At 37.4% G+C, this 9,995-nt stretch overlaps 1 non-coding gene across 1 annotated transcript; it reads right to left on the reverse strand.

Annotated features, from left to right (window-relative positions):
* Positions 1-9,219: 9,219 nt before the first annotated feature.
* Positions 9,220-9,327, reverse strand: LOC148548849 (small nucleolar RNA R71). Its single transcript, XR_015897813.1, has one exon. It is a non-coding gene; the product is annotated as a small nucleolar RNA R71 (small nucleolar RNA).
* Positions 9,328-9,995: the final 668 nt, after the last annotated feature.

The raw sequence follows: 9,995 nt of genomic DNA on the forward strand, positions 1-9,995 counted from the left end.
GCAGCTTCTTCATGAGGGATAAAGGCATTAAGTTGATGCTTGCTCCCAGGTCATAGAGTCCTTTATCAAACCTTATTTCTCCTATGGCACAGGGGATGTGAAAACTCCCTGGATCCTTCCTTTTTGTAGGCAACTCTGGTTGAATGAGAGCACTGCACTCCTTATTCATCATTATTGTTTGCCCTCCTTTGAGTGAGCTTTTCCTGGTTAGTAGCTCCTTCATACACTTAATGTATGAGGGCATTTGTTGGAGAGCCTTGATAAATGGTATGTTTACTTGAAGGGATGCAAACATGTCGAGGAACTTTGAGTATATTCTCTTTTCTACACCACCTTTGAGTCTCTGGGGAAAAGGTGCATAGAGTTTCAGAATCCCCTTCTGTGTAGTTTTGGTTTCTTGGTTACTCTCTTCTTGTTTATCTGCTGAAGTATCTCCAGAGTGTTCTAAGGGTTTGTTCAGCTCTTCCTCAGTCCCCTTATCACCTATAGTGACCATCTTGCATTCTTTCCATCTCACTTTCTTTGCTTCTCCTCTCGGGTTTTTCTCTGTGTCACTTGGGAAACTGTCAGTAGGTTTGGGAATCTTCTCAGAGAGGTATTGATGACAAGTCATCCTAGCCTATTTTAGCTAGTCTTTTTCTTTAGTTTTCATTAGAATTATGCACTTTCTTGAGCTACAAGCAAGCTAATTGAGTAGATTTTCATGTTTCCCTTGATTGAACCAACCATATATGAATTCATGCCATTTCATGAGGTTTTGTGCTATATTTGTTGCATAGTATGAAAGAATGAATATCTCATGATTTTGAGCATAGCTTTGATTAGTTTGGTTGATTAATGATAGGTGAAGAAAGCTTGGAGAAAGGTTGAAACAAAGAGGAATGGCTAGAAGTGAAGAATGGAAGTTGATCCTGGAGGCATGAAGTTAGCCCCAACGTTAGCCCCCTAACTTGGAGGCTAACGTTGGGCATGAAGATCACTCCCTGGACTCCCCACGTTTGAGCCAACGTTAGCCCCCTAACTTGGAGGCTAACATTGGCAAGAGAAACTTGAAACTCATCCCTGGGCCAGCCAACGTTTGCGCCAACGTTAGCCCCCTAACTTGGAGGCTAACGTTGGCACATGAGTTATAAAGGGGGAGAAGGCCAACGTTTGCGCCAACGTTAGCCCCCTAACTTGGAGGCTAACGTTGGCGCCACTAGCACTAAGCAAGGCCAACGTTAGGGTCAAAGTTAGACCCCTAACGTTGGCACCAACATCCAAACCAGAGAATTATGCTTGCTGCTATGGAAAGTTAGGGTCAAAGTTAGACCCCTAACTTTGGCCCTAACGTTGGGACCAACTATGGCTAACTTCAAAACCGGTTCAATTGGTTCACTTCGGTTCTTCTTCAAACTTCAAGAGCAATCAACCAAGGCCTCTTTCAACCCAATTCCACCAAGAACAAAGGCCCAACTCAAGGCTTGAAGATCATTTTGGGAAAGTGTATAAATAGGATAGAATTCAAGTTATTGAGAGAGCTTTCCTTTTAGAATTTTCATAATAGTTTTCGGAGAGCCTTTGAACTTGAGTGAACTTTAATTTCTTGCCTTCAATTTCATTTTACATTTGTCTTGGATCTTGTATTGGAGAATTGAAGAAATTCTGTTTCAATCTCAATCTTGGATCTCTCTGTTTCTTTACTGTTAATTGAATTCCATTTCCGGTTCATTGTTCTTCATCTCTTTTCTTTGCAATTTACAATTTCCTTGCTATTGTTCTTGTTGGATCTAGGAAGGCATTGAGATCTAGACTTAGTTTTCTAGTCTCTGGGTCCTGAGATCTGAATTTCTCATTTCAATTCCCTGTTTATTGCTTTTTCTGTTCATTTACTTTACTGCTTCAAGATCCGGTTCAATCCCGATTCCCTTTCCCTCTTCTGTTTGATGCAATTTAGTTTTTCCTTGTTTAAATTCTGCAAATCCATTCCCCAATTCCCTTTACATTTCAAGCAATTTATATTCCTTGCACTTTAAGATTCCGCAATTTACATTTCTTGCACTTTAAGTTTCTGCCATTTAATTTCTTGTTCTTTAAGTTTCAGCAATTTAATTCTTGTTCTCTTTACTTTAATGCAAATTACATTCTGCAAGTCACAAATCACCCAACCAAATCTTGATTCGCTTGACTAAATTAACCACTAAACTAAAATTGCTCAATCCTTCAATCCCTGTGGGATCGACCTCACTCCCGTGAGTTTTTATTACTTGATACGACCCGGTACACTTGCCGGTTAGTTTTGGGTATTTTGGGAGAGATTTATATTTTCCACCAAAATATCTCATCAGGTATCCCACTTGAAATTCCAGCCTCTTGATGGTGTCTCCCTGGTTTTTGATATTGGCTCGCACCTCCTCCTTGAACACCTTATTATCTTGGATTTCCTTACATATGCCTTTAAGTAGAGTCTCGATTCTGGAGAGTCTATCTTCGGATGATGGTGAGTTGAGATTGGATGGATGAAAAGGGTCATTTTAGTTTTGATATGGATGTTGAGAGGTATTGTTAGGTGGGTGCTGATATGATCTCTATGTGGAATGTTGGTAAGCTGCATTGTTGTTGGGGTTGTGACGTCTCTGATCTTGGCCTTGATCTTATTGATTTCCCCACCCAAAGTTCAAGTGGTTCCTCCAACCAGGATTATAAGTTTTTGAGTATGGATCATGGGTCTGCCTAGGTGAGTTCCCAATGTAGTTGGCTTGTTCCTGATCACTCTCATCCTCTGCATTCACTCCTTCTTGAGCTGCTGATGAGGTGGTGACTGCTGCCACCTGGTTCCTTTCCATATTCTTGGTAAGGTCAGCCAGCTACTTGGTGATCATCTTGTTTTGAGCCAGCAGTGCATCCACATTGTTCAGCTCCATCACTCCTCTAGTATTGCCCCTTTCAGAAGCATAGAAGTAATCATTCTCAGCTACAGTCTCAATGACATTTATGGCTTCTTCAATGGTCTTCTTCTTGTTCAGAGATCCCCCGGATGAGTGGTCTACTGCCTTCTTTGATTCATAAGAAAGACCCTCATAGAAAATATGTAACTGCACCCATTCATTGAACATGTCTGGTGGGCACCTTCTTGTCAAGTCCTTAAACCTCTCCCATGCTTCATAGAGAGTTTCACCATCTTATTACCTGAAGGTTTGTACTTCAGCTCTCAACCTGTTAATTCTCTGAGGAGGGTAGAATCTTGCCAAGAATTTGTTCACCACATCTTCCCAGGTTGTTAAACTCTCCTTCGGGAAAGATTTCAGCCATTTAGATGCTTTGTCCTTGAGTGAAAAGGGGAACAAAAGCAATCTATTGGTGTCAGGATGAACACCATTCGACTTCACAGTATCACATATCCTTAGGAAGGTGCTGAGATGTTGATTAGGGTCTTCTTGGACACTTCCTCCGAATGAACAGTTATTCTGAACAAGGGTGATGAGTTGTGGCTTTAGTTCAAAGTTATTGGCATGTATGGTTGGCTTTTGGATGCTACTTCCGCAATTTTCTGGGTTTGGATTGATATAAGAGCCTAGAACTAATCTCTCTTGGCCAACATGATTTACTGGTCCTTCTCTGGCATGGTTGTGAGCCTCTTCTTCATGGTGGTTCTCCATATTCTCCTCCATGTTTGGTTCAAAATACTCCTCCTCTTCCTCAGCACCAACGACTCTCTTTCCTCTTGCTTCCCTCTTTAATCTAAGGAAGGTCCTTTCAGGTTCAGAATCAAAGGAAGTTGAAGCCCCGCTTCTTCTACCTGTCATACAACCAACAGAGCAAAAAGCAGGAAAGGGAATCGATGGAGCAGTTACTCCTATTAGGGGTGCTGTTAGTGTGAGTGATGGAATATATCAAACAGTTAGTGGGTTAGTGAACTGAATTGTAAAAAAAAAATGAAGATAACACCACAAACGGGTAAGGGGAAAAGGGAAGAAAATAACTAAAACTGAAAGTAAATCACTCAAATGAAATTAAATCAAACAAAGAAAAATGCTCAACCTAGTTATCCACCAATTTAATCATTGTTGATACAAAATTAATCCCCGGCAACGGTGCCATAAACTTGATGCACGGAAACTTGTCTCTCAACAAATTTCCCTTCGGCAAGTATACCGAATTGTCATCAAGTAAAAACTCACAATAGAGTAAGGTCAAATCCCATAGGGATTGATTGGTCAAGCAACTTTAATAAGAGGAATGTTCTAGTTGAGCTAAGCAGAAATTGAGTTGAGATTTGCAGAAAAGTAAATGGTGGGAAAGTAAATAACAGAAAATGTAATTGCTGGAAGTAAATGGCAGAATGTAAATGACGGAAAGTAAATTGCAGAATCTTAAATGGGGATTTGGGAAGATGAGCATAAAAGTAAATGGCAGATAATAAAGAGAATGGGTAAGATCAGAAATGGGGGATTCATTGGGCTCAGGAGATGTTGTATTCTCCGGATCAAGTTCATTCTCATATCTTCCTCAATCAATGCATTCATTGATCTCCTTGGCAATCTTAAGTGATTGGATTCCAATTCCTTGGCAACCTAATCTCTCTAAACTTGAACAATTGCCCAATTTCTTGATTTAATTGCTCATGAGAAGAGATGAAGTATGGTCACTGATTATACCACATGCATTCCTAAATCAAAGTATTGGTAGAATTATATGTCACTATATCCATCCAAACCCCAATTTGGTCCAACATGAGAAAGCATTTCTAGCATGATCTCTTCATTCCTCTTCCAAGGTTCCGAAGAGATCCAAGTATGAATAGCTTCTTTTCCAAGACAACTACCCAATTGGATGAAGATTGAAAGCTTTCTAGTAAAATCAAGAGAAAAGAAAGAAGAAGAATAATGAAAACTATTATTGATCCATCAAATTACAACAGAGCTCCCTAACCCAATAAAAAGGGTTTAGTTGTTCATAGCTCTGGGAATGGAAAGCAAAAATGAAAAGTGCATTCTGAAATTAAAACTAGAAGTTGTAGAGAAAGTAAAATATACAGAGTGTAGTTCTCCAAAATGCCCAAAAGCTTTTCTTGCTAGTTCAAAACTACTCCTATATATACTACTCTTCTGATCTTCTAGTTGGCTCTTCAAGTCTTGGATATGGGCCTTCGATCTTGAGTTGAAGCAGTTACAATCTTCAGTGGGCTCAGCTTTGCTTACAAAAAAAAGTGTGAGTTAGGCATGGACGTTAGTTAGGACGTTAGTGGTGTTAACGTTAAGTGAAAATGTGGGTTCGAGAACGTTAGTGATGATCACCTTTTTCACTAACGTTCCAAACCAAAAATGATCCACGTTAACTTCAACGTTAGTGGCACTAACGTGACCACTAACGTTGCCTCTTGGTCCTTCGCAAACGTTATTGGCATTCACCTCTTCCAATAACGTTGCTAATTGCCTCTTTTCCCCAGGTTAGAGTTCACGTTAGTATAACTAACGTGACCCTTAACGTGGGCATGCCTAAGCTTCGAGAGCGTTAGTGACACTTACCTTTGTCACTAACGCTCTAAACGCCCCTCCTTTCCACGTTAGAGTTCACGTTAATTAGATTAACGTGGTGGTAATTGCCATCTCCAACGTTAATGACAAAGGTGAGTGTCACTAACGTTGGCCTATCACTCCTTGCTCCATGTTACCCTTCACGTTAGTGGTCTTAACATGACCACTAACGTGGGCAATGTTGGCCTAGTCCAACGTTAGTGACAAAGGTGAGTGTCACTAATGTTGGCAATTTCTTCCTCCTCCCACGTTAGATTTCACGTTAATTAGATTAACATGGCTCTTAACGTGGCTTATGTATGGCCTTTTGGAACGTTAGTGGTGTTCACTTTTACCACTAACGTTGGAGCTCCTATTTTCTTTCCACGTTAGCTCCCACGTTAATATAACTAACGTGGGCTATGATGGCTTTCGAAGGCGTTATTGGCGATCACTTTTCTCATTAATGCCACAAGCTTATGCCCATTCCACGTTAGTGGTCACGTTAATTAGAATAACTTGGCTACTAACGTGGTTCTTTCTTGCTTCCTGTGTCCTGAGATCAAGCAAATAAAGTGCATCAAAGCTCTATTCCAAGTCATGAGATCATGCATTATCCAATTTATCATTCAATTCATGCATAATTCTCATGAAATCATGTAAAGTTCACAATGTTTGCTTGAATCAAGATGTATGTTTATTTCTACCCAAAACTTGCTTATTTACTAAGAAAATGCATGAAACTACCCTAAAACAGTAAAGAAAAGGTCAGTGAAACTGGCCAAAATGCCCTGGCATCAGTAGCCATTGACAACGGTGACGCCCAACATACAGCTTGCCATGGAAAGGAGTATGAATGATTGGATGAAAGCAGTAGGAAAGCAGAGGTTCAGAAGGAACAAAAGCAACTCCATACGCTTATCTGAAATTCTCACCAATGAATTACATAAGTATTTCTATCCTATTTTATATTTTAATTATATTTTAATTATTAAATCTCCATAACCATTTGAATCCACCTGACTGAGATTTACAAGGTGACCATAGCTTGCTTCAAGCCGACAATCTCCGTGGGATCGACCCTTACTCACGTAAGGTTTATTACTTGGACGACCCAGTGCACTTGTTGGTTAGTTGTGCGAAGTTGTGAAAAAGAATTAAGATTAGGAACGTGCGCACCAAGTTTTTGGCGCCGTTGATGGGGAAAGAACAATCATGATTTCATGCACCAAGTTTTTGGCGCCGTTGCCGGGGATTGTTCGAGTTTGGACAACTGATGGTTCATCATATTGCGCAGATTAGGTAATTTTATTTTAATTTTAAGCTTTTTGTTTTTATTCTTTTTATTTTCAAAAAAATTTTCAAAAAAAATATAAAAATTAAATTATTTTATGTTCTTCAGAATTTTTAAGAAAGAATTCTAGAGTTTCATGAGATATGTTGAATCCTGGCTGGCTGTTAAGCCATGTCTAATCTTTTGGACTGAGGTTTCAACTATCTTGAGAAGAGCTTCTTTGTCTTTCTCAGCAATTTAGCTGTTATATGTAATGTTCTGCTGAAGCTTGGCTGGCCATAGGCCATGTCTAGTGTTTTGGACCGAAGCTTTCACTGAAAGCTTGGCTGGCTAGTAAGCCATGTCTAATTCCTGGACCGGAGTTTTAGGCTGACATTGCATGATTCCTGGAATTCTTATTAGAAATTTTGAAATCCTTATTTTTCTTTTTTCCAATTAATTTTCGAAAAATACCAAAATTTTTTTTTAAATCATAAAAACAAAAAATTTGATGTTTCTTTTTTGAGTCTAGTGTCAATTTTTAAGTTTGGTGTCAATTGCATGTTTGTAATTTTTTTCTTAATTTTTGAAAATTCATCATATGTTCTTCATAATCTTCAAGTTGTTCTTGATGATTTTCTTTATTTGATTTTTGCATTTTTATGTTTTGTGTCTTTTCTTGTTTTTCATATGCATTTTCAATTTGTTAGTGTCTAAAGTTTGAAAATTTCTAAGTTTGGTGTCTTGCATGTTTTTCCTTTTCTTAAAAATTTTCAAAAATAAGTTCTTGGTGTTCATCTTGACATTCAAAGTATTCTTGGTGTTCATCTTGACATTCAAAGTGTTCTTGCATGCATTGTGTGTTTTGATTTATAATTTTCATGTTTTGAGTCTTTTTGTTGTTTTTTCTCTCTCCTCATTAAAAATTCAAAAATAAAAAAATATCTTTCCCTTATTCTCTCATAAATTTTCGAAAATTTGAGTTGACTTTTTCAAAATTTTTTTAAAAAAATTTAGTTGTTTCTTTTTAGCCAAGTCAAAATTTTCAATTTAAAAATCCTATCTTTTCAAAACTTTTTCAAAAATCAAATCTTTTTCAATTTTCTTCTTAATATTTTCGAAAATTTCAAAATGATTTTCAAAAATCTTTTTCTTATTTTTGTTTCATATTTTCGAATTCATTGCTAACTTTTAATATTTTGATTCAAAAATCTCAAGTTGTTACTTGCCTATTAAGAAAAGTTCAATCTTTAAACTTTAAAATCCTATCTTTTAGTTTCTTGTTAGTCAAGTAATCAACTTTAATTTTCAAAAATCAAAACTTTTTAATTTCCTTTTAAAATCTTTTTCAAATTAAATTTCAATCATATCTTTTTCAATTTCAATCATATCTTTTTCAAAATCAATTTCAAAATATTTTCTAACTTCTCACCCTTTCAAATTTGATTTTCAAATCTTTTTCAATTAACCACTTAACTTTTTGTTTGATTTTAAAAATTTACTATTTCAATCATATCTTTTTTAAAACCACCTAACTACTTTTCTCTCTCTTATTTTCGAAAATCACTAACCTCTTTTTCAAAAAAATTTCTTTTCATTAACTAATTGTTTTAAATTTTAATTTAATTTTATTTTCCTTCTTAAATTTTGAATTCTAATTAATAGTCAAAATAAAAACAAAAATATTTTTATTCCATTTTATTTAATTTTCAAATTCTTTCCCCTCTCATCTCTTTCTATTTATTTATTTATTTACTAACACTCCTCTTCCACTCAAAATTCGAACCCTCTCTTCTTCTCTGTGTTCGAGTTTTTCTTTTCTCCTCCTTCTATTCTTCTCCTCTTATACTCACATAAGGAATCTCTATACTGTGACATAGAGGATTCCATATTTTCTTATCTGTTCTCTTCTTTTTCATATGAGCAGGAACAAGGATAAGAACATTCTTGTTGAAGCTGACCCTGAACCTGAAAGGACTCTGAAGAGGAAGCTAAGGAAAGCTAAAGAACAACTCTCTGGAGAAAACCTGACAGAAATTTTCGAAAAAGAAGGAGACATGGCCGAAAATAATAACAATGGTGGAGATGCAAGAAAGATGCTTGGTGACTTTATTGCACCATCTTCTAACTTCTATGGAAGAAGCATCTCATTTCCTGCGATTGGAGCAAACAATTTTGAGTTTAAACCTCAATTAGTTTCTCTAATGCAGCAGAATTGCAAGTTTCATGGACTTCCAATGGAAGATCCTCATCAGTTTTTAGCTGAATTCTTGCAAATCTGTGACACTATCAAGACCAATGGAGTTGATCCCGAGGTCTACAGGATTATGCTTTTCCCTTTTACTGTAAGAGACAGAGCTAGAACATGGTTGGATTCACAACCTAAGGAACTCTTGGGATAAGCTGGTCAGTGCTTTCTTGGCCAGATTCTTTCCTCTTCAAAAGATGAGCAAGCTTAGAATGGAAATCCAAACCTTCAGACAGAAGGAAGGAGAATCCCTCTATGAAGCTTGGGAAAGATATAAGCAACTGATCAAAAGGTGTCCTACTGACATGCTTCCAGAATGTAGCATCATAAGTATATTCTATGATGGTCTGTCTGAGTTGTCAAAAATGTCATTGGACCATTCTGTAGGAGGATCTCTTCACGTGAAAACCCCTGTAGAAGCTCAGGAACTCATTGAAATGGTTGCAAATAACCAGTTCATGTACACCTCTGAGAGGAATCCTGTGAACAATGGGACGCCTCAGAAGAAGAGAGTTCTTGAAATTAATATTCTGAATACCATATTGGCTCAGAACAAAATATTGACTCAGCAAGTCAATATAATTTCTCAGAGTCTGGATGGATTGCAAGCTGTATCCAACAGTACTAAAGAAGCATCTTCTGAAGAAGAAGCTTATGTTCCTGAGAACCCTGCAATGGCAGAGGTGAATTACATGGGAGAACCCTATGGAAACACCTATAATCCTTCATGGAGAAATCATCCAAATTTCTCATGGAAGAACCAACAGAAGCTTCAACAAGGCTTCAATAATAATGGTGGAAGAAATAGGTTTAGCAATAGCAAGCCTTTTCCATCATCTTCTCAGCAACAGACAGAGAATTCTGAACAGAGCCATTCTGGCCTGGCAACCATAGTCTCTGATCTATCCAAGACCACACTAAGTTTCATGAATAAAACAAGGTCCTCCATTAGAAATTTGGAGGCACAGGTGGGTCAGCT

This window comes from Arachis ipaensis, chromosome B8 (assembly GCF_059453495.1).
Source record: "Arachis ipaensis isolate K30076 ecotype BB chromosome B8, ASM5945349v1, whole genome shotgun sequence".
NCBI lineage: Eukaryota > Viridiplantae > Streptophyta > Magnoliopsida > Fabales > Fabaceae > Arachis > Arachis ipaensis.